The following is a 26,245-nucleotide window of genomic DNA, read 5'->3' on the forward strand; positions in this document are numbered from 1 at the left end:
GGTGGCAGGATTGTAACTCCCAACAGCTTTTGGAAGAAGGCTTATCCACGTAACATGCTTTTAATGTGCAAGGAAGTTGACAGATGTCTCTTCGTGGCAGAAGCTTTTAGGGCCAATGTACCATTCACAAGATCTCCCAGCCTCCAACAGCCAGGTCCCCGAGGGACTATGATGAGCAGCACTCCCTGCCAACCCCAAGGGGCATATGGGCTGAGTGAAAAATCAACTTCTATCAAGCCACTGACATGCGAGTATCCTTCGTTATCATGCATAATCTAATACAGTCAAGATGCTTTAAGCTGCAGAGAAAGAAAACCCATCGGGAAATGGCTTAACAATAAGGACATTTATTATCTTCTTATCTCTTTGTAACACAAAGTCTGTAAATAGAGTAGTTTCAAGTTTGGGCAATTCCAAGGCTCAATGACATCCTCAAGGACCCAAGAGTTTGCCATGTGCCAGGATTGGCATTTTAATTCCTCCCTTCAGCCAGGCAAAATAGAGTCAGCAACTCCAGACATCACAGTCTCATACCAAAAATCCCAGGAGTCAGAAGAGAGAATTCCCCTTTTTAAAATCGAGCATAACCTTTCCAGAAGTCCTTTCCCTTCCCCCAGTGGAGTTTCCTTCAAGCCTCCTTGGCCAGAACTGTGTCCACTCAACTGTTACGGGGAAACAAATCAATATGGATTTGCTAGATGAATCAAGCTCCTTCCCCAGGTGCACAAGAGGGCCCACCCTCCCACCTTCCCCTGAAGCACAAGGCCACCTAATTCTATTTACAAGAAAAGAGAGGGGAATGCTCGTGAAGTGATCCAATCACGTTTGCTATAAAGACGATTCAGGAACCCAAGTCTCAAACACAGTTGTTCTCTCCAAGAGTTAAGAGAGCAGGACTAACCACACTCAACCCTGATGCTTTGTAAATATGCACAGAAAGATTCAGAACTTCCTCCGACACACCAGCAGATTCCTGGAGAGAAGTCAGATGCAGTACTAAGCAGGCAGTTCGACACTGAAGAAAACCGTATGTCCATCCTCAGGCAGGAAGTATTAGTATTTCCTGCAAGTGCACGTGTGAAGCTGAGACCTCCTGAGGTCATGACTTCCTGGATTCTCAGTCAGGGGTGCAAGAGGCCCAAGATCTAGACTTGTTGCTTCCAGTGCAATGTCCATCCCTTCACCAGCTCCTGTTTGCACTACAGCACTTGCTGATGGATTTATTAAAGTCTTGTTTACTACTCTCACTTTGGGAAATAAACTGACAGCTGAAATTATAACTATATTTAAGGCGAGGATGACAGACCCAGATTGGAACACAACAAGGGAAACTGGATGTTTGCGGACATCTGGAACACTCAGAATTCGATTCAGCAAAAACATCTCCAAAATTTCATTAATTATTTCTCTGGGATCTCCAGCAGAGACAGAATTTTGGCCTGCAGTACCCAAGAGGCTGACCCGGTATAGCAATCCTGACTCCTTAATGGCCAGGGTGCAGGCCAGGGAGTTTCTGATCTCAGAATAATTTTCCCTGAAACATTAAATACTTTTGAAGAGAGGGAAATATGTCCTTTTGTGGAAGTAACGTGTTTTTATGTGCGTAAGGGAGAGTATCACGCATGTTTGTATATTGTGAATATTATATGTGTGCATGTGTATGTGTATGTACGTGTGTGATTTGTGTGTGCATTTTGTGTGTTGTGTGCATTGTGCATGTGTGTATGTGTGTGTTGAGTATATGTGTGTGAGGCCAGCTCCTTGTTGGGTTGGGCATGAGAAGGAAGGATGCATGTGACCTTACTAATTATCTTTCTGTTCCTGCAAACTCCACCCCTTATATAAGGTGAGGGCTTCTGCTTCCCCATCCTCGGAATTCCCTAGACATACTTTATTTGTGGGATGCTACTCTGACTGCACCCCCATGAGTCAGACGAGCACAAGAAAGGCCCAGGCAGGCCCCAAGACTGCTGCTCCCTGCTGCCCCGACATCCCATGGGTTACCCCTCAGTTATCACTGGACTGCCCGGTTGGCGGCAAGGAGGCCAGACCTTGCTTCCTCCAAACAGTTACAGGGAAACTTGGGAAGACAAAGCTCATCTGTGGTCAGAAGGCTGAGGATTGCTTAGAGCAGGACCTAAGGAGATGGCTGGGAGCGGGCCCATGCCCTGGATGGCTGGCTGGCTTACGTGGTCCCCTTTGTACTGAGTCGGAACATCACTATATTGTGGTGTCTGCGACTCTTTTGGTTTCTCTAAGACCATCAAAGTGTCTTTAGGCCAGTGTCCTGCTGAGGCCTGGTCATTTGGTGTTGTGGTTGATGTGAACAGAGAAACATTCATTCCTTCTTTTGTGTAGTCAACAGAGTTATTGAGCATGATCACATGCCGGGCATTGAGCAAGGCCCTGTAGATTCAGTTACGGAGAGAGGACAGTCTAGTTGGGAGACATTCAATAACTAAATAAATAAGCAACCAAGACAATTATAGACTGTGATAAGTGCATGGATGACGTGAATAAAGTGATGCTACAGAGGAGCTGGGATGCTGCCACATCGAGTAAGGAGGGAGGTCGGAGAATATTTCTCTAAAGAGAAGAATACAAGAGTCCAGATCTCAAGTTGGAGAATAAGTCAGTTGTGCAAAGAGAGTGACGAACTTCCTAGCAGGAGAGAATAATGGTTGCAGAGGTCCAGGGAGAGGCTTGTGCCTGGACCTTGGTGGGGTGGGGAGTCTGAAGGGAAGCGGGGGAGAGTCTGAAGGGAAGCGGGGGCCAAATCCAATGAGGATTTGTAGGTTTTGCTAAGGAGTACAGATTTTAATTTCAGAGCAATGAAAGTCCATGGAAAGTTCTAGAGCAAGAGAGTGTCACGATGTGATTTACACCATAAAAGAGCCCTCTGGTTACTTCATGGAGACCAGATTGAGCCCTATCTTCCCAGGCTCCTTTATGGTTGTTCCAGAGTCCCAGCTGCTAGCTTGTTTTACATGTCTAGGCATGTTCAGATGGCCAGATAACTGCCAGTATTCCACTCCTCCTTATTGTAAGAGGGAAGTAGTGTGAGAATTCTCAGCACCCCCAGAAATGACAGTGGATTCCGGAACTAGTATAAATAGGAAGAAGGAAGATCAACAGAGAAAGCAAGATTCCTTGGTACTTGTCTCAGTCCTGCTGCTGGAACCGTGTAGCTAATGGAGACCCACCCAATGCCACCCAACCTCTGTTACTATTGAACATCAAGGCCTGAAATTCTTGAGGTTTCTGGCTCTTGGCTCCACAATGAGAGTGGGTATTATAATATCCATTGCCCTGATGGAAACACTGTGACCCTGAGTGCACCAGGGAGCAGTTGGAGATCAGAGATCGTAACTGCTGACTGCTGACTCTGCAGACACTCCAGAGCCTGCATTCCCCATTCCTCTCTTGGAGAGCCTGTGCCTAGAGCTGCCTTTGGTTTTCACCCCAGCGGCTTCGAAGAGTATATCAATTAGGATGTTTTGAGTCACAAGTAAAAAATCCCAAAACTAACAGTGCTTTAAACCATTAGGATATTATTATCTCAATAACAATAATTCAGCAGGCAGAGTTGTTAAGTCAGCAGCTCATGGATGATGGGGCCGTGTCTCTGTTTCTCTGTGGTTTTCTTCACTTCCCCTCATGGTCACAAGCTGGCTACTGGAGCTTAAAACATAGTAACCATTCGTTCATTCATTCAGCAAATGTTTAATAGTGCTACTATGTTTGGGGCACTTCTTAGTATTAGGGACACAATAGCAAATAAAATTCATAGAAACCCCTGCCTTCAAGGAGCTTTCATTCTAGTAGGTAAAAGGGAAAATGAACAAAATTAATAAGAAAACTACATAGTACGGAGAACAATAAAAAGGGGGAGAATAAGGACAAAGAGATGGAGAAGAAAGATAAGAATATTTTTTAAATGGTGGCAGGAAAGAGTCTCACTGAAAAGCTGATGTTTGAGCAAAGAAACGGAAGGATGTGAAAGGAGTCAGTGAAGATCTGGAGGAATAATACTCTGGGTGAGGGTGGGGAACAGCCAATGCAAAAGCCCCGAGGTAAGAATGTGCTTAGTATGTTTTAGGAAATCAAAGAGGCCAGTAGCTGGAGAGGTGCAATAGAGGAGAAATGTCATAGGAAGTGAGATTAGAGGAAAAAAGGAGGCCTTTGGATCCTTGAAAACACATGACAAGATGCAAAAGCGCCGAGAAAAGGAGGCTTCTCCTAAAGCAATTTCTGTTTTACCAGAGAAGAAAATATTTCTCAGCAGTCCAGCCTCACTCCAAAGACTTTTCCTTACATTCCACTGGCCAGGACTGGGTCACATTGGCTACCCAAACCAATCACTGACATGATTCATTCCCAGGGTGTGTGCCTACCTCTCCCGACCATGTTGCTGAACACAGTGGAGTCCTGTCAGCAAGAACAAAATGCAGAGTGAATGTTGGGTGGGCAACTGAGACTGTCGGCTACACAGAAACCTCTCAGTCAAGCAGTTTGCCCCTTGTCATCAGTAGTAGAGTCTGGCTCCAGACACCTGGCTCCTCTCACAGGTTATTAACCCACAAATGGGGCTACAGGCAGCAATGAGATCTGTCTGGGCTTTGGGAACTTTTCTAAGAATGAACTTTCGAGGTCCCTCTCTGAGTCTCTCTCACATCTCCGGTCCACAAAAATTCTCTTCCATGAAAAAAACCCCCTGGCTTTAACCATGGAAATTTCAAGCATGTTCAAAGTAGAGAGAATGATGTAGTAACCCCAGGTACTCATCTCTCAGCTCGTCACATTATCAATGTACTGATCTGATGGGCCAGTCCTGCTTCATCTAGAGCACCATCCATTCCCGCGCCCAGTACCCATTCCATCAGAAAGCCCTGCCTAGCACTCAAGTCCCTCTGAAGCCCTGCTGTGTTCTGAAGGCCTAGCTGGGGAAGAGGCATGAAGAAATGTGACTGTGACTGTCACTCAACCCAGCCAAAGCTCCGCTGAGCCCAGGCAGCCATGCTTCCCACACTGTCACTTGTCCATAAGCAGCTGAAGGACACCAAGGCTTCACCTGAATCATCCCTGCAGCAGCTCTTAGGAGCTACAGATGTTCACAAAATCATCTCTAATTGGGGCACTTGGCCCAGCAGGAATTTGGATGAACCAAAGCTCAAGTCCTCGGCACTGCTCAGAAAAAGCAAACACAAGCAATAAGAGATTTGATTTCTGCGCAGTTAATTCAAATTCCGCTCTGAATATAAATCAACCGCTTTAGTTCTGATCCAGTCAGTCCCATCCAAGCCTTGCACTGAATGATAAACACTGGGCTCCTGCCAGTAAGGACAAATCATGACAGGCAAAATGAAATTTCCTTCAGCTTAGGTGAAGTTTCCAGACAAGAGAAAGACACTGTTCTTTTTGAAGAAATTCTGCTCAGCCACACTCAGAGTGTCTTCCTCTAGGTATCAGGGTCTGCATATTGGAAGGTGAAAAGCTAAATTGTCTTAAGGAACTTTTTGAGGAACTGGCAGTGTCTGTAGGTGAAAGGAAAAGCTAACCAAGAAGCCCCTATAGAACTCTCTTAAGAATGACACCGTTATAAGCCACATCCCTCTGAAGGATGGGGTTCTCGGAACAATGGCTATACTTAGAGCAGGTAGGTGAAAGACAGGATAAGTTATTCTGGCTCCTGGATGCCTGGGGCGTTCATCAGAGATGACCAGATAAACTATGATGAAATAAGGGGGGAAAAGAATAAGTGAGCGAATTACAGATTGACTTTCTCTCTTAACTCTGGGAGAAATGTACAGGTTACACTTGGATCTGTCAGAGGGCATCTCAGAGAAATATACCTATCCCAGCTTCTCCCACTGAGCTAGAAAGTATGTCCCCAGAAGCATCGGGACAGAAGTACCATGTTTCTATGTGAAAATGGAGTTAGGGCCCATGAGGAAGGTTCAAGCAAGGCTCATAAAAGCCCCAACATTTCCCCTACTGGATGCTTTTGGTCCCTGAGAGTTCCCACTTCAGAGCTTCTCTTCTGAGTTAAAGCTTTCAAGATCCTGAGAAAATACATATCTATGATTTATGAATGTGATGGTTAGGCCCTAATTCAGTCATTCATTTGGTAGATATTTATGGCTTCCATTTCTAGGAGACACTATGCTAAGCACTGGGGTACAAAACTGAAAAACACTGGACACTTCTAAGTGTCAAATATAATTTTGAAAAAGTTAAAATCATGATTTTCATTACAAATATGAATGAACGTCCATCATTCAACATATTGATGAATGAGAGAACCAGCAAGGTGGTAAACTTGTTCCAAGAGCACTTGAGCAACTTAGATTGATATAGTACATCAAGAAAGGTAGAGATCTCACGAGAGCGAGAGTGAGGAGGGGAGGAAGAAAAATAATTATTGGGCTAGATCAAAACTGGTTAATGTCTTACAGGGCAATAAAAGCATACCTATTGGAGTTATCTTCTATTGCCAGATAGAAATCTATAGCTAATTTCAGTGTCTAGGTTCTAATGAAATAGCATGAAGCACAAGCACATTCTCCAAAGAATTAATAACCCTTTAGTGGGCTTCTTAAATAATGCCCTGGCACAACATTGAAGGATATGCTGTACTTTCATTTGATTTCCAAGATTTTGAGCATTATTCCTTAACAGAAGACATGTAGAATAACATGCCTGCCAATTCTCAGATGAAATGAGGACCAGGTCAATAGGAAGAGATAGAGGAGAAAGTTTGGGCCTAGGAGCCAGGAGACCTGGGTATCAGTCCCATGCTTAGGTACTGTGTGACCTTGGGCAAGTTGCATTACCTCATAAGCCATAGATTCTCTCTCTGTTCAATGACAATGTTGAACTGGGTAGGTCCAAGGCCCCCTTTGGGCCTGATATTTTTTCAATTACAATAGATTATAAAGCAAGGCCATCAGGCAAGCCCCCTTGTCTATAGTGACAGACCACTGGATAATTACTATGGCAGATCTATAACTGAGGGGAGGTCAGGGATAGGGTGGGGTGGTGGCATGAAGAGGACACACAAGAGCATTGAAGCAAAGCAGAGTCCAAACTAAAGGATTTCTCATCCAAGCTCTCCCCTTCTAGCCTCTGCTCTCCATCAGTAGTCTGAGATGTTTCAGAGTTGGGAGAGGCTAGGTCATGTTGCAGTAACAAATTGATACTGAAATCTCAATGGCTTAGCCCAAGCAAAGTTTTCTTACTCACAGAATTCTGATGGATAGTTGTCCTCCATGCGATGACTGAATAAGCCATACTTTTTCTGTCCCACAGCTCTACTATCCTTACACATGGCTTCCTGAGTCACTGTAGCAGAGCAAGAGAATATGGAGCACTCATACCCTCTTCTAACTACATATAACTTGTACTCATGAGCAACTAGCCAGAACTAGTCTCCCAGCTCCCAACTAAATCAAAGGAGATGAGGAGTAAATCTCCCGAAAGCTAGAAAGAAGAGACCAGGTATTAGTGAGCCCTGGCCTGGAAAGGATCCAGCTCCTCTAAAGACTGAGGGCTTTTTTAATATTCTGAGGTGCCCCCCACACTGTCTGGGCATGTTCTGGGATAAGGAAACATTCATCCAGATACCCGGACACTTTGTCCAGTCAATACTCAACATCTAAGAGTTTCTATAAGCCTCCAAGCCTGGGGCCATGTCTACAGTTCAAGGTGAGTTATTAGATTAATGTGAACAGGAACTATGGGTTTCCAGGAGGTCAAAGCAATGTTCTTGATCCCCCAGTGGTTTGTGAACTGAGGTTTCTGCCAAGATCATTGCCAAAACCCAGTTCTGTGTGTTGTGGAGGAAAGAAAGTTCTTCTCAAAAGGGAAATGGTTTTCATTTACTCCCTTATATCATCTACAATTGTCCCTTATACATAACCTTGATTGTTTCAGAGCTCAGATTCTTGTCTCTCTAACAAGTTTCTTGGCTTGAGAAACAATGTTGTTGGTTTTTCTGTGCCTAACACCCTAAACTGAGCAAATGCTGAGGATAGCGCTATTTGATGACTCATGCATGCATGACCAAAGCCCTATAGGGATATTGATTAGTAACCAGGTTGATTACATCATGGATGTTAGTCAAGGATGCTCATCATAGACGTGAGGAAGGGGCTCGTGTACACAGGCACACCCATGAGAGTTTCCTACCCTTCCCCAACCTCCTGGCTTCCCCATTAACTTTAACGTTCCAAAAAGTACTTGAGACTTCAAAGAGATACAGAGACAATTTACCAAGATTTAAAAATTAACAAGATGAGGAAGTCAGACTATTATTCTAAAAGGAACTCCAGTTGACATCGTTAAAATTATTAATGTTGTGCTGTGTCAGAGAAGCTGGGACGAAATTTAGTTCCTGGTGCTGTTGGCAGCCCAGACTTTACTCAGGGTGCCAAATAAAATATTTGGGAAATAGGACGCAGTGCCTCTGAGAAAACAGTAGCCCATATGTACAGGACATGTGATGGGTATGCTGCCACAATGTACAAGACATAGAAACCACAGCAGTTCTAAGGGCATGGAAAAACCTGTGTCCTTATGGATAGAAGTAGATTGAAAAGATGCAGGTGTTCCCCTAAGCTCAGTCACCAAATTCTATCGTCCATCACATCATGATGGGATTTGGAGCTGGAATGCCAATTATGCCACTAAATTCCTACGTGACCTTGGTAAATTATACTACCTCTCTGAACCTCAGCTTTTTAATCTGTAAAATGGGGAAAAGGACAATTATATCTCAGGGTTTTGTAAAGAATTTATATCCATCTCTTGGTGATGTGTTTGTTTGTCTAATTTCTCTCATCAGTCTGGGAACTATAGAAGAATTGTAGCTATACGTTTCCCATAAGACTGGACTGTGTCAGAGACAGAGTCAAGGTTATTTCCTCATCTTGGCCCAAGAACTCCTCAAGGAAAGTGCTTACCTCTTAAGAGTCCCCTCCCACAATGGATAAGTATTGTTATTCTTATAATTGTTGCAATGACCATATTTCCACCTGAGAGAAAATCCTAGAGGAAGCTGAATAAGAATTCTCCAGTTCTTGTAATATCTTTTAAGCCCTCATCAAGCCCCACCTGGTGGTGTTTGTCGCTTCTTTGCATGGCTGTCTGCCTCCCTAGCTGGACTAGAAGCTTCCTAAGGCCAGGGACTGTGTCTGCTGCATTCTCACATCTACCCTAGGAGATGATGAATTAGTGCTTGTTGGATGAGAGCTGAGGCATTTGGGAGACCGAAGATAGAGGACTCTTGACTCTCCCTTCCAGGATTTTCAGGAGATACTCTGCTTGCTGGTTATTTAGAAATAGTGACGATATGATTTATCGTCAAAACTAGGACACTTTTAAGAGTAAAGAGGGACACTATATTCACACCGGAACAGTAGGCATAAACTGGGACTATCATTTCTCTAACTCTATCAGTCTAGAGCCACCACTTTAGCCATGTCTCAGCTCCCATTTAGCTCATACTTACCACTGTCTTTAGCACAAGTATGCTAAAGTCTATGAGGGCTGGTTAGTGGCCAGAGGGGCAGTACTTAGTGGGGTCATCACTAAAGTCTTGACAGACACAATCAGGAAGCCCCCAGACACAACTCCTGCTGAGAAAGACATATTTATTGCCTTTATAGAGCACCCAGTCTGATAGGGGAGTCAATGACCTTGAGCTTAATGAGTGCCTTGTCTAATGAGGACAACACTGACTCTTCCCTTGGGGAGCTCACATCTGTTCTGAGCCAGCCTAGACCCTGCCAGACCCTCAATTCCACAAGCTCTGTCTCTAGGTATAACCACTGGCATGGTTTTTTAATGCCTCATTCTGTAAGCAGGCGTTGCAAATACAAGCTTAGCCAATGATATGGTTTTTGTGTGTGACATGTCTTATAGTGTGATCAGCTGCTGGCTTTGAGCACCCACACTGGTATCCACTGAGACTGGCTGACCCCACGAAGTGCTAGCACTCTCAGTCACTGTGCTCAGAGATTGCAACCCCTTCAGAATCAAGATTCTGCCTTCTGTGGCCTTATGTTCTAAGATCAAGCATTTCCCGATGTCCAGGTCTGGACTTCTGGTGTTCTCCACACAACATTGGGATCTGTGGGGTCTGAGGGCTGCCTTCAGGTTTATCTACCTTTCAAGTATGACCCCTCTATCAGTCCCAAGCCCCAAGATTGTCTTATTCCCCCATCCTATTTCTGTGCCCCCTGAAAGAGGAGCCAGACTTGCCCCTCCAAACATTTACCTTACCCAACTGCCTTCTCCTCCCCAGCACCTCTTCGCTGTTGGTTCCTCTGGTACTAAGAGAATGTCATTTTTTTTTTTTTTGGTCATTTTATTGTCTTTTACTCTTTGGCTTACCTTCTAAACTTTGGTTCTTGAAATGTGAAAATCCAGCTGTGGGAATTCTGAGAAGTTCCTTTTCTATCTCAAGAAATGGTGAACTTTCAAGATTATCTATGGCTTCACCCTAAATCCTAGATGGACCAAAAATCAAAGCTAAAAAGTAACTTTTGTTCTAGGCTGTATCAGCTTTCCCTACATGGAGGCAGTGAAAGCACCTCTCACAGCCTAGGCTTCTAGGCTTCACCTTAATGACCCAGGGTAGAGGAGGAAAACAGAAAAAGAAAAAAGAAAAAATATCAAGAAGGGAAATACTTTGGGTGATATTTCAAAAATGTTATTGTGCTACAGTAGGACTGGTTCCCTACTGAGAGACATTCAGGGTTTTTCGTCTTTTCCTTACAGACATTGCTTCCATGAATATCTTTATTGTGAACTTCTAGAAGGAATCTATTGAGATGGCCTCTCTGTGGCTAACTGGGCCTAAATTCAAAACTAGAGTCTGGAGGCTGTTTGCTGACGGAGGCCTCTCAGGCACTCTGCATTCTGGGAAGAAACACAGACTGAAATTTCAGCCTCCTGAAGTATACCCTACCTGTTTACACAGTCTGAGTCACCCATTGCAAGGAAGTTCCTTGTCTCATTGTCAGCGCTGAGCTGATCAAGAAGGGAAGGCTTCAGTGGTGAGATACACCATTGAAAGAATGCACGAGGAGCCAACATAAGAATGAAATGGTAGGCACCAATTTTATTGCGGGGAGCATGGCTTCTGTGCTAGGGGACCTCATGGGCTTTATATATGTCAGAGAACAATAGTGGCATTCTGCCACACATGCATGATACAATAAGCTGAGTCATACTTGCACAAGTTAGGTGCAGGCTCCTTACTACATTAATGTAACATTTTAAATCCGGAGTCCTACCCCTAGTGGGAGCCTGGTTCACAGACACACCTGGGACCCACACTCATCATCACCATACTAACACTTAACCAATAGACTGTGGCCTGCCCAGACCAATCAGAACTCTGCACAAATTGTACCCTTCATTTGCATCTGCATCAACCATTCCAAACTGATCAGACTTGAAGTCTTCATCTGCATAAGTGGATGTGAATGGGAACCTGGGCTGGGATCTTTCTCCATAAAAGACGGCTTCTCTGTTGTCTGGGTGGTGGCTGCAAGTGCACTTTCAACTTTCACCAGAGGCCTGGTCTCCCTGCGATTTGCAAACTGTTCATTGAATAAAGTCTCTCCTTTAAAAAAAAAAACAAAACCAAAAAACAACAACGAAAAAAAACCTTTCAGTGAATTTTTGTTGATATCGTGCACATGAACAAGAATACCTGTAAAATAAATGCTTAGAAGTGGGATTACTGAGTCAAAAGATAGCTGTTTGCATAGATTTTCCAAATTGCCCCTCAAAGAAAGTGCAGTTATTCAGGTTCCCATTAATTCTGCATGTCTATTCTCCTCATACTTCTGACATAGTATTTTGTCAAACTTATTGATATTTTCAATTAGACTTTAAAAAAATGGAACTATGTCTTGCAGTATCGTTTGTTTATGACTCATTTCCCGTGGTACAGTTCATATGCTTTGTCCATTTTCCTATTAGTATTTTTTACATATTCAGGAAATTAGCCTTTTGTGAAATGTATTTTAAATATTTTTCTTGGCTTGTCCTTTTAAAACGAAACCTTTTTTCAGTTTTTTCTCCCCATGTAGCTAATTGTAACTTTATGTGGTCAAACTTACAGTTCCTGTGTTTTGATTTGATTTGCTTGGAAAGTTCTTCCTTGGTCCAAAAATTTTTAAATGTACTAAAACAGATCACTTTTCCTTCTGGTACTGTCAATTTTTTTTTTTTTTAATTTTTACACATATCTCTGATTCATCAGCATTTAATTTTTTGATGAGGAGTTGCTAATGAGCTGTCTTAACATAATTTTTCAAATAGTCACTCTTTTCTGATATGAAATATACTTTTTATACTCTGAATTTCAATGTATATTCTCTACTCTTCCATTGCTATTGCCTAGTAATAGGTATATAAGGACAAATCAATTACTGCACTTTTATAATGCTTTGTGCTACCTGGTTAGATTAGTCCTCCTGCATAACTCTTAATTTTTGTTTCTCTGGCTATGCTTGCATGCTTATTCGCCACATAAACTTTAGAAAGAACTTCTCTAATTCCCTCCTCTCAAAAAAATTCTGTTAGTATTTTTATTGAACTTTTATTAAATTTATAGATTCATTTAGGGACAATTGACATTGTTATAACAATGAATCTTCTCATCCAAGACATTTATTCAAGTCTTCGAAAAATGTACTGCAGTAGAATTTCAGTGTTCTTCATAGATAGCCTTATCATTCTTTCATTACATTTATTACCAGGTATTTTATCTGTTTGCAATATAAATGAGATATTTTCTCATATTTATTATATTTTCTAATCTATTGCTGTTTATATAAGGAAAGCTATGGTTTCACGTTAATTTTGTTACCAGCCACCTTATTGGATTTTCTTAATGATTTTATTACTTCATTTGATTCTTTTGAGTTTTCCAGATATATAATCACAAATCTGCAAATAATAGTAATTTCTATGGAAATTTTTAATGATTTCAGATATAAATCATCACTAAAACTGTCCTCTCCCCTGCCCCCAACCCTACCTGTAATGGACATTGAGACTGTTTTCTCAACATCCATTTTCTCTTCTCCTAGGAGCTATCTCAACTTCACCATCCCCACCTTGCCTGCACAGTCCCTGTGCTTTTGAGGAAGCTGTTGTCCCTTACCAGTGGTAGTGAGGTATGTGGCTCATACCTAGAATAATCATAATAATTTCATCCCCACCACTGGCCACAGCTATACACTTAGAGTGAATGAGACTTGTGGTCCAATTTGGGATGTAATGAGGGCTCTCTCCTGAGCTATGAGGAGATGTAGGCAACCTTCACATGACCCCGAGAAGGACCCAATTCAGGAGACAGCTGACAGCAGAGAAACAACCTTAGTAGCATCATTGTGCTGCTGATCTAAACCAAACTTGTAGCCTGTCCTCACCTTGAACTTGCAGTTGATGAGCCAATAATTCCTCTTATTGTTTAAGGTAATTTAAGATAAGTGTTCTGATACTTAAAACTGAACACATTGTAGTCTACACACCACTATTGACAATCACTCAAGCTCATTGATTTTAAAGGCTGCCTTGGGTGTGAGGTCAAGATCACTTGAAAGAGCTTGAGGCTTATTAGTTTCTCTAAATGGATCACAGACTTTAATTCAAAATCTTAAAGCTATAAAACCCCTAGAAGGAAACATAGGAGAAAATCTTTGTGACCTTGGGTTTGGCAAAGATTTCTTAGATATGATATCAAAAGCAAAATCTTATTAAAGAAGAAAAGAAAAATGAATAAACTAGTCTTTGTCAAAATTAAGAACTTTTGCTCATCAAAAGACACTCTCAAGAGAGTGAAAAGATAAGTTGTAGACTGGGAAAAAAATGTTTTGAATATCACGTATCTGACAAAAGACTCGTATTCAGAGTGCATAAAGAACTCTCAAAACTCAATAATAAAATGAACAAAAGATATGAACAGGCAAATTGTTAAACTGAAAATACTGCAATGTCTTGATTACTGTAACTTTAAAATAAGTGAAAGTTAGGTAAAGTAAGTCCTCCAACTCTGTTTTTTTCCCCAAGTATTCTTGGCTATTCTAGGTCCTTTACATTTCTATATAAATTTTAGAATAAGCTTATCAATTTTGATTGAGACTGTACTGAATCTATAGATCAAATTTCAGGAGAAATAATAGCTTAACTATGAGTTTTCTGACACATGACCATGATATATCTCTCTGCTTACTTAGGTTTCATTTAATTTCTCTGAACAATATTTTATAGATTTTAGTCTATAGTCTATACATCTTCTGTCAAACTAATCTATAAGCATTTCATATTTCTAATGCTATTGCCCACTGTATAATTAAATTTTTTTAATTACAGTTTGTTTATTACTAGTATACAGAAATTTAATTGCACATTTATCTTGTATTCTGTACTCTTGCTAAATTCATTTTTTAGTTCTAGTACCAGTTGTGTAGAGACCATTGTATTTTCTACATAGATAATCCTGTTGTTTGTGAATAAAATATTATTATTATTTTCTTTTCAAAAGATTTCTTTTATTTATTTTTCTTGCCTTAGTAAGTGACCAGAACCTCCAGTGTTGAATAGAAATGCTGAGGACGAACATACTTGCCTTGTTCTTGATGTTATGAGGAAAACATTCAGTTTTTTTATTATTAAATGTGATATTTAATTTAGGATTTTCATAGATGCTTTTTATCAGGTTAAAGAAGTTTCCTTATATTCCAAATTTGTTGAGAAATTTTTTAAAATCAGTAATTGATGTTCAATTGTTTCTAATTTTTTTTGTATCTGAGATGACATGGTTTTCCTTTCATAGTTTTTTTCCTTTTTTAACTCTTAAAAGAGTATTTAAAAGCCAATTCTGAGAGAAAATCTTTGCAAACTATGAATCTGCTAAGGACTTGTAACTCAATATGAAGAACTCTCAAAACTCAACAAAAAAAACAAGCCACTCAATTTAAAAATGTTCAAAATTTTGAATAAACTCTTCAAGGATGTCTGGATATCAAAGAAACATAGAAAGATACTCAGCACGATTAGTCATTAGGGAAATGTAAACTTAAACCGCAATAAAATATCATTGTATACTCATTAGGATGACTAAAATTAATGAGTGACCCAGTATGTTGGTATATTAAAGTTTTCTGAAGAAACAGGACCAGTATCTATAATATAAATAGATATAGATAATATAGATATAGATACAGATATAGATATAGATATAGATATAGATGATATAGATATAGATAGAGATAGAGATAGAGATAGAGATAGATAGAGATAGAGATAGAGATAGAGATAGAGATAGAGATAGAGATAGAGATAGAGATAGAGATAGAGATAGAGATGATAGAGATAGAGATAGAGATAGATATAGATACAGATAGATACAGATACAGATACAGATACAGATACAGATACAGATACAGATATTTATTCTAGGATTTGCTTCATTTGATTATAGAGGTTGAGAAGTCCCACAATCTGCCAGTCTGCCAGCTGGAGATCCAGGAAAGCTGATGGTGTAATTCAGGCCAAGTCCAAAACCCAGAGAACCAGGAGATCCATTGACCCAGAATAGGAGAATGTGAATGTTCCGGCTCAAGAAGAGAGAGAGAGAATTTTCCCTTCCTCTACCTTTTTGTTCTATCTCAACACTCAATGGATTGGATGAGGCCCACTCACACAGGTGAGGGCTGATCTTTTTGTGCAGTCTACTGAATCAAAGGCTAATCTCTTCTGGAAACACTCTCACAGACACACCCAGAAATAACGTTTACCAGCTATCTGAACATCCCTCAACTCAGCCAAGTAAACACAAAATTAACTTTCACAATTGGCAACAATGTGAAGGAAACGAAACTCTCATATATTGCTGATGGGACTATAAAATGGTGCAGCTATTGTGGAAAACAGTTTGGCAGTTTTTTAAAAAGTTAAACATGCACTTGCCATGTGATCTAGTCATTCTTCTTCTAGATATTTAACCACAGAGGAAAGAAAATATATGTCCGTATAAAAACTTACACACAAATGTTCATAATAGCTTTATTTGCAAAAGCCCCAAACTGAAAACAACCTAAATATCCATCGACAGGTGTATGGATAAACAAATTGTGGACTATTCATACAATGGAAAACTACTAGGTAATAAAAAGAATGAATAATTGATGTATGCAATAACATGGATGGGTTTCAAAATAATTATGCTAAATGAAAGAAACCAAACAAAGAGACTACATACTGCATGAGTCCATTTATATAAACTCTAGAAAATACAAATTAATCTATAGAGATAGAAAGTAGATCAGTGGTTTCTTGGGAATGTGCGTTGTAGAGAGAGGCAGGATGTAGGCATTACAAAGGAGCTCAAGGAAACTTTTTAGGGTGATGAGCATCCTGGTTGTGGTGATTGCTTCACAGATTTATAAATGTGCCAAATATACAAATTGGTAGTTACAAAATAGTCACAGAGATGTGAAGTATAGCATAAGGAATACAGTCAATAATATTGTAATAATTGTGCATAGCGCCAGGTGGGTACTAGATTAATTGGGGGAGATCTCTTTGTAAATTATAAAAATGTCTAACCACTATTCTGTACACTGGAAACTAATATAAAATAGTAATGAATGTCAACTTTAACTGAAAAATTTTTTAAATGTGCCAAATGTATAAAATTATACATTTTAAATATGTGCAGTTTATAATATGTCAATTATATCCCAATAAATTTATTTTAAATGTTTATTTAGTATGTTTAATATAACATGAGCACATTATAAAAAGTTTAAACAGTATAGAAAATTATTGATTAAAAATTTCAGGGAAGAGTTCTCTCAGAAAAATAAAATTCACAGGGTAGCTAATATATTCGATCATTTAAAAACTAATATTGTTTTTAAACAGATCTGATGGGACATTTGGAAAAACTTATGGATAAATTTATAGGAAACTAAGCCAATGAAAGAAATAAGCCAAGTATTAACTCAAGAAAGACAAAAAAAAAAAAAAAAGGAAGGGCAAGACAATCATAGTAGATGACTCGGCTCACCCATGAACATATGAACGTGGTCGTAGAGATTTAAAGACTGACTACAGATTAAATTACATTTTGAGAAAACAGGATTGGGAGAAGTAAGGGTGGCAGTAAAAAAGAGCCAAATCCTTATCTTCTATAACATGAAGTCAATAGGTTATGTTCTAGAATTGGTAAATCAAAAATAGCAGCATAAACACATCAAAAATGTGGAAGTAATAATCAGAAGAAATAGCTAGAAGAATTTGAAAGTTTTGTCTCCAGGGAGAAAGTGTGTGTCAATGGACTGCTCCTGTTGAGATATTAACCTTTTATCAATTTTTCGTTTTTATTTTATGTGCTCGAATTACGCTGTTCTAGAAGGCAGTGTAGGGCAGTGGTTGGGAGCCTAAATTCTGGAGCCTGAGTGTCTGAACTCAAACCTACTTTGTCAATTAATAGCCATGAGGCTTTGGGCAAGTTATGTAACTTCTCTGAACCAAATTTCCTGTTTTGCAAAATAAAGCTAACAATGACATTGTAGTGTTATTATCATGAAGATTAAATACATTAAAATATATAAAAAGCTTAGGATAGTACAAGGATGATGTAAACATGACATAAAGGTTAACAATTCTTATTATGAAATGATTATTTAAAATATTTTAAAACTTATATCCCTCCCACCTCTAATCTCTTATTTCAAAGACAACCACTGTTTAAAAGTCTTTGTGTACTACCTTACTAAAATTAAAAAAAAAACAAACAAACTATCATATTGTGTGCCTATGCATATACTTTTTAATTTGTATCACTGGAATCCTACTATTTATTTGTTCTGCACCTCTTTTTCTCCTCCTAAATAATAACTGTTAATGAATATGATCATATCTATCTCATTCTTGTTAATGGCTGCATAATATTCTACAATTTATTGATTGCATCCCCTGTTGAAGGCTATTCAGACTACTTCCAGATTTTGCTATGACAATGCTGCATTGTATTTGGAATATAGTGCATTCTGTGAGTATCTCCTGAGGATAAATCCCGGCTGTGGAAGTGCTGAGTGCACAGCTTCTTTCAAAGGAAGAGCAAGGACCTCAAGTAGGGGAAGAGCATCCAAGACAGCTGTTACATATTTCATAATTTTCCTGTGGGCTCACCAGCTTCTGCTTCTTTGCATTCTTTACAGTAGATGGCATCAGCTCTTTCGCTTCTAACAAAAATCCTCTTGTGAATGATGCACCATTTAAACAACTCTGGCCCTCTTCAATGCCCAAGGACTCCAGCATTCAGTGGACATGCAGTGGACACTTCTGGGCTTTGCAGTCAGATGGACTTGGTTGTGTGACCTTTAGGATATGTCTTTTATTTAAAGGCCACTGGCCTCAGTTTCTTCATTTGTAAAAGAGAAACAATGACATTTAGATTTAAAAAGGATTGTTGTGAAGAAAGAACCTGTGTAAATGCCTAACTATGTCAGGCCCAGAGTAAGTATTAATAATGTAAATGTCCCTTTCTCCTTCTTGGGGAAGTGATTCTATAAGATCAATCATTTTGGAAGTGAGACTACGGAAATGTGATTACTTTAGTTCCCTCCACCAAGCCCTGAAAAACTCTGCCTCAGGACTTTGCTTCCCTTCTTAGTTGTATTTAGTAGGCACAATTACCAAGAGTTAACCATTAGTTAACTCTTTCTGTGACCAGAAATAACACGAGAGATAATAATAGCTTGAGAATTTCATAGACTAATAGTATAATTCCAAGAATTTATGTTTTAGGTAGTTTTACCAACTCAGCACAGTTCTTAGAATCATGAGCACCCAGATTTCAGCATCATTTAGAGGAAAGCATAAAGAGACAGATCAAATGATGAAGGGGTTAAGGTTGTGTTGCTTATTGGACATCTTCCTGCTCAAAAGTGGTCAAAATGAGGGAGTGGGGCAGAGGTTGGCTTCAGGTGGCTAGAAATGCCCTGATGTGTACCCTTAATTTCTCAGGTGGAATTGGCCATAAAATTCCTTATACTCTTCACAAGATAAACATTTTTGCTGGATAAAAACAAAGCACATGTCTCCACAAAGCCTTTCTGAATTACCATTCTTTGTGACCCAATCCAAGAGAATAAAAAGGCCTCTGGCCCACCCTTTCCTCCTCCCTCCTTCTAACCGGGGACACACACAGTTCCTAGTACTGCTGGTGTACTGCCTAGGAGCTGCCCTTCAGTGTCCGGATGTTTCTCAATCATTTCTTCATTCTTCATTCTTGCTTAAACTGGGGTTAAAGCATCATAATGTGTAGTTAAGAGCAGTTCCTGCTCTTAGGGAGCTCACACTTTAGGGCAGAGATCAAACTGCTGTGGAGTTATTTCTGTTATCAGTGAATCTCTGCAGAATACACATTGAAAAGATAGGTGAGAAGTATGAAGGGTCGCTTCTACTTAGTAGTAGGCTTCATAGAGAAGGTGCCCTTAGTCTGAGTGATGGTCTTTCACCAGATGGGATTTAGGAGTGGGAAAGTCTCTTTAAACTGAAGAAACAGCCTTAGTAAACTGCAGTTATTCAGGATGACCAGAGAAATATGGGTGGGGGGAGGAGAAGGCAGTAAGAACCTAGGAGGGAGGCACTGGCACAATCACAGAGACCCTTATTTGCTAGCAAATAAGGCACTTGGACCTTATCATTCTCCAAAAATCTAAACACCTGGTCCTCCTGAGCATCTGGATTGCTGGTTGCATCTCTCACTCTCTATACCTGTCTATTCATTGCAAGTAACAGAAATGCAAATCTGTCTGATTTAAGCTGAAAAAGAAATTACTGGAAGACTATCGGAAGCTCACAGAATTGTTGATAAGACTGCTGAACCAGGACTGGGAAAAGGTCAGGGACAGGAATATCAGGCCACAGCTAAAATCATGCCACAGAACCCATCCAGAGAGGACTAGCTGCTGCTTCCCAGAAGGGCTGACATGGGACCCTTGGCATTGCCACAGTTGCTGCGCCTTCCCTGTTGTGTCAGGTTGGCCACATCCTCAAGCCTAGGGACAAGTGAGGCTAGAAACTCAAGCAACTAACTAGTCTTTAGCCTCTTGAGTAAAACATGGTTTCTGCATCCCATTAAATCTCTAAAGGTGGGAAAGATCTCACACTTTAAAAGTGGGCTCAAATACTGGTCAGTCATAACTAAGCAAACAGAGTATGCCTTATCCGGGGCCTTTGTGCATTCTCAACTTGATATCGAATCATAAGCTGCAAGAGGGAAGGGGGCTAGCTCTGAGACCTTTCTTAGGGACTCTAAGAGGGACACTACTCACTGCCAGTTGATGATTGCTCTGGGCTGTTCTTCAAAAAGTTTGTTTGTTGCTTTTTTACTATTGAAAAAATTGTTTCTTTCAGAAATAGGTAAAACTGACAACTGCCACAAAAGGATCAATAATTATTGGATTTAAATTGGAGGGTGAATTAGATTATTGGGAAGTGAATCATCCATATCAGTTCTAAAAACTCTGAGTCTCTCCCTCCCCTCATTTGGTTGCACCCCAGGAGGCTAAGGCTGATAAAGGGGGTACCTTAGGTACCTTACCCAATCACAGGGAATTCAGAATCACGAGGCACCCAGACTTGAAAGGTGAGCAGAAGGAGGGCCAGCAGAAGGCCCTGGAAGCCCTTTGTACAGAGCCAGGAGAGTCTGGGTTCTTTAGCTATATGCAGTAGAAACCAAATCTAGCCGACTTAGCAAAAGTAAATTTTTTAGAAGAATGTAGGGGCATTCCAGATTTGACAAAAAGAAACAGGTGTAGGAGAGAGAAATGGAGGCAGTTTTAGTGAGTAGGAAACAGGGCAGGGATAAGGTCAGGTAGCAGCAATGGCCAGCTCAGGACAGCACTGCTAGGAAAGATCAAAATCCCAACTGTTTTTAGGCTATTGTTTCTCTGCCTATGACTTACATACCAGAAAGGGATTATGTCATTGGCTTAGATTTGTTTGCATGCCCACTCCTTGGCTGGGTTACTGCAAACTTCCTGATTATAACTATGGGGGACTGAATGACAATAAGGAAGAGGTAATATTGATAAAGGAAGTTAGGGTGCTCTAGGAAGGGAAAATGGATGCTGGGCAGCCCCAAAGTCTGGAAACGTCCACTCTAGCAATCCCAAGAAAGTATGTGGCACAGCTTCAACAGTCCTAAATGGCTGGAGTGATCTGAGAAGGCCCTTCCTCTTCATTTGCATCTGAACTTAGCTCGGGTGGAAGTCAAGTTAGCACGGATTTCACCCCTTCTGACATCAGCCTGACTACATTACTCTCTGCCCTGGGAAGCACATGGCACCCCTGCTTTAGCCAACATGGAGACAATGTGACACAGAATTCTTTTTGGATCTATGCAGCCATCTGTCCACTATGATGCAGCTGTCATGTTATCATCTTTCTACTTATGCCAATTGCTCCAAACTGCAACTCACTAGTCCCTTCCTTCCCAAAGCTCTCTAAGTGTTTTCTGTAACATGAGAGAACCCTTCTTCACCCTGTGTTTCCAGTCCACATGATCATTCAGTCCTCTCAGTGCCAGAGGCTCACTGTTAGCACTGTCTAGAAATGAAAGTCAGAAGAAGAGAAATCTAAGCTATTATTCCAGCCCTTGGTCTTCTTTCACAAGCATCCACTTCTGTTTTTTAGGTTCTAATCACTCTTTTCATTCCTTGGGTCTCCGCAGTCATATGACATGAAATAGCTAGTGATTGAACCCTCTCCTGAAAGGCAATTTCCCTCTGAACCCAGACTTCTTGGGAACAATAATGAGCAGAGAAAGGCCCAAGGGTGGAGAAAAGGGGAAGACAGATGCCCATCCTCCAGATATACGTTTGTACAACTTACATTTAATATACATAACACAATGTTTATTTTAACCATTTGTAAGTGTACATAGTTTTTGTATGTTGTGCTTTTGTTTTCATTCACTTCTAAGTATTTTCTAAGTTTCTTTGCGATTTTTTTGACCCGTTGCTTACTTAAGAGTATGTCGTTTATTTTTCACATATGAATTTTCTAGTATTCCTTCTCTTACTGATTTCTTACTTTATCTCATTGTGATTGGAGGAGATATTTTGTATGATAGCTATTTTTAAAAATCTATCAAGACTTGTTTTGTGGCCTAACATATGGTGCATCCTGGGGATGTGCATTCTGCTGCTATTGACTAGAGTTGCTACATGTGTTTATCAGGTCTAATTAGTTTACTGGATTGTCCAAATCCTCTATTTCCTTACTCATCTTCCTTCTGTGTAGTTATTCTAGTCATTGTTGAAGATGGCATATTATAGTCTCCAATTATTATTGTAAAATTGTCTGTTTCTCCCTTCAATTCTGTCGATTTTTGCTTTCTATACTTGGAGGATCTGTTATTAGGTCCTAAATGTTTATAATTGTTCATTCTTCTTGCTGCATTGAGACTTTTAACAATACATGCCCTTCTCGGTCTCTTGTATTCCTTTTTGATTTACAGTCTATTTTATCTGATATTAGTGTACCCACTTCACTTCCCTTTTAGTTATTGCAGACATGCACCGCATATGGGCATTTCAGTCAATAATAGACTGCGCATACTATGGTGGTCTCATAAGATTATAATGAAGCTTAAAAATTCCTATTGCCTAGTGACATTGCAGCCATTGTAGCTCAATACATTACTCATGTATTTGTGGTGATGCTAGTGGAAACAAACCTACTGCACTGCCAGTTGTATAAAGTATTGCACATACAGTTGTACTTGATAATAATAATAAATGACTATGTTACTGGTTTATGTATTTACTATACTTTTTTAAAAACTTTTTTTATTTTTCAGTTATAGTGGACATACAATATTATATTATTTTCAGGTGTACAACATAGCGATTAGACATCTGTATAACTCGCAAAGGGATTACCCAATAATCTAGTGCCCCTCTGACACCATACAATACATAGTTATTATAATATTGTTGGCTATATTCCTTATGCTATATTTTATCTTTCCATGACCATTTTGTAACTACCCATATGTACTTCTTAATCCCTTCCCTCTTTCCTCTTTTTCATTGATATTCCCAACTCACCTCCCATCTAGTAACCCTCAAAATGTTCTCTATATCCATAAGTTAGTTTCTGTTTTTTTTTTGTTTGTTTATTTTGTGTTTTCGATTCCACATATATGTACAATCATATGGCATTTGTCTTCTTCTATCTGACTTACTCCACTCAGCACAACACCCTCTAGGTCCGTCATGAAATATATTTTTTCATCCCATTACTTTTAGTCTGTGTGTGCCTTTTCATCTGAAGTGAGTCTCTTGTGGGCAGCATATGTAAGGATCTTGTTTTCTTATCCATTCAGCCCCCCCGCATCTTTTGATTGGGGCATTTAATTCTTTTTCATTTGAAGTACTTGTTGATAGATATGTGGTTATTGCTATTCTTTCTTTAGATTTTTGATACATGTTTTTTTTTTTTCTTTTTCTTAAAGAAGTCCTTCCAATGTTTCCTGTAATAGTAGCTTCGTGGTGATGAACTCCTTTAGCTTTTTCTTGTCTGGGAAGCTCTTTGTCTGTCCTTCAATTCTATTTTTCTTTCTTTCTTTCTTTCTTTCTTTCTTTCTTTCTTTCTTTCTTTCTTTCTTTCTTTCTTTCTTTATAAGCAAGGCAAATCTTGGTTGACCTCACAGATTTCAAAGATCATGCCAACTCACAATCCCTTTTTTTAAATTTTTTTATGCCTACAGCGCTTGGTCTTCCTAGCTAGTCTCCCATCAAATACTAACCAGGCCCGACCCTGCTTAGCTTTCAAGATCAGACGGGATCGGGCTTATTCAGGGTAGCATGGCCATAGACTGCCCTTCAATTCTAAATGATAACTTTGCTGGGTAAAGTAATCTTGGTTGTAGGTCTTGGGTTTTCATAACTTTGAATATTCTGTGCCAAACCCTTCTGGCCTGCAAAGTTTCCATTGAGAAATCAACTGACAGTCTTATGGGAGCTCCTTTGTAGGTAACTAACTGCTTTTCTCTTGCTGCTTTTAAGATTCTGTCTTTGTTTTTAATCCTCAGCATTTTAATTATGATGTGTCTTGGTGTGGGCCTCTTTGTGTTCACCTTGTTTGGGAATCTCTGAATTTCCTGGGGTTATGTGTCTATTTTCTTCACCAGGTTAGGACAGTTTTCCATCATTATTTCTTCAAATAGGTTTTCAATTTCATGCTCTCTCTCTTCTCCTTCTAGTACCCCACAATGTGAATATTGTTACACTTAATGTTGTCCCAGAGGCTTCTTAAACTATCTTCATATTTTTGGATTCTTTTTTCTTGTTGCTGTTCCAATGGGGTGTCCTCCGCCACCCCATCCTCTAAATCACATATTCAATCCTCCATTTCATCCACTCTGTTGATTTTCTCTAATACACTCTCATCTCAGATATTGTAGTCTTCATTTTATGACTGGCTCCCTATTATGTTTTTATCTCCATTTTTATATTTTCTATATTTTTGTTAAAGTTCTTACTGAATTCATTTACTCTTTCCCTAAGTTTCTTGAGCATCCTTTTAACCAGTGTTTTGAACTCTGTATCTGGTATATTGCTTGTCTCCATTTTGTTTAGTTCTTTTCCTGGAGCTTTTTCTGTTTTTTTTCATTTGGGACATGCTTCTTTGTCTTCCCATTTTGGCTGCCTCCCTGTGTATGTTTCTATGTATTAGATAGAGTTCCTAAATCTCCCAGTCTTAGTAGAGTGATTCTATGTAGTAAGTGAGCTGTGGAGCCCAGTGGCACAGTCTTGGGGAATTGAGTGGGGTCCAAATGTAGGCCAAGTTCAGCTGCAGCCTGTGCACCTCTGGGGCCACCTGGTAAGAGTCACCAAGACGCCAAGCAATCAACATACGGCTGCCACCTGTTCTGGACTTATAGGTGCCTCGAGGGGTCAAGTCCAAAACCGAGGCTGGCTTCCAATAGTGCAGGGCTTGAGGCTGCTCAGCAAGAGGTACAGGGCATGCTGAGATGCGCAGCCAGATGCTGCTTCTTTGGGTTTTGTGAGTCTTTCAGAGAATTTTTAAAAGTTCGCAGCAGGAGCCAAGACAGCCCATTTGTATGGAATAAATCATTGGAAGCAGCTTGAGTGGGCCCACAAGTTGGGAGAGGCAGAGTCTTAGGGAATTCCCTGGGCAGAGCAACCTGTGTAATCCAGATTGATGGCACCTGGATAAAGTAATCTTTATGGCAGCACCTGCATCTATATGCTGGGAGGGAGAAGACTCAACAAAGGAAATGGCTCTGTCTGCACTTCCTCCATTCCTCACCCTGAAGCCCAACAACTAAATGCCCCACCCCAGACATTCCTAGTGCCCCTTGAGCAGCTACCCCAGCATTGGAGCTCAGAGCAAGTGAGTCCATCAGTGAGTAAGGCCTGACGTGGGCCCTTTAAGAGGAGAGATCTCTAACTTCTGTACTCCTCTGTCTCACTCAGCTGCAACCTCCACTGGAACTCTGGGCTGGGGATCCCAGTGTGAGCCTGGTGCCCTTCACTCCTCAGGTAGGGAAGGGGCTCTGCATCCAAGATAGTCCTCCTGATCCTCAATTGCCACATGTGGTTGTGGGACTGAGTTGCTTTGTGTCTCCACTCCTCCTACCATTTTGAGGTGGCCTGTTATTTTTTGTACTTAGTTGTAGCTTCTGTTCAGCCAGACCTCAGGTGACTATGTCCTGGTTGCTCTGTAGTTCTGTTATAATTTTGGTGTGGTTGTGAGAGGAGACATGCACAACTTCTATCTTTTATGTTATCTTGCCTCTCTTTAGTATTTGCTATACTTTTTAATATTATTTTAGAGTGTACTCTTTCTACTTATTAGAGAAAAAATTTTCTGTAAAATAATTTGCCATGTTATGCTAGCAGCAGCCTCATACATCTTTTGTTTACCACATCACTTACTGCATCATTTTCTCTTGTGTTTGATTTAATCTCATGTTGTTTTGTATAGTAATGTGTTGTACAGGCTGTATCCTAGACAGTAGGCTATATCATACAGCGTAGGTGTGAAATAGGTTATACCATCGAGATATGTGTCACATTTTAGTATGCGACCAAATCACCTAATGAGGCATTTCTCAGAACATATCTCTCATTAAGTGGCACATGACTGTATTTACAAGGAATATTTTTTCTCCATC

At 40.1% G+C, this 26,245-nt stretch overlaps 1 pseudogene; it reads right to left on the reverse strand.

Annotated features, from left to right (window-relative positions):
* Positions 1–23,803: 23,803 nt before the first annotated feature.
* Positions 23,804–23,921, reverse strand: LOC111743748 (annotated as a pseudogene).
* Positions 23,922–26,245: the final 2,324 nt, after the last annotated feature.

The sequence above is a fragment of the Pteropus vampyrus genome, unplaced genomic scaffold, assembly GCF_000151845.1.
Source record: "Pteropus vampyrus isolate Shadow unplaced genomic scaffold, Pvam_2.0 Scaffold120, whole genome shotgun sequence".
Taxonomy (NCBI): domain Eukaryota; kingdom Metazoa; phylum Chordata; class Mammalia; order Chiroptera; family Pteropodidae; genus Pteropus; species Pteropus vampyrus.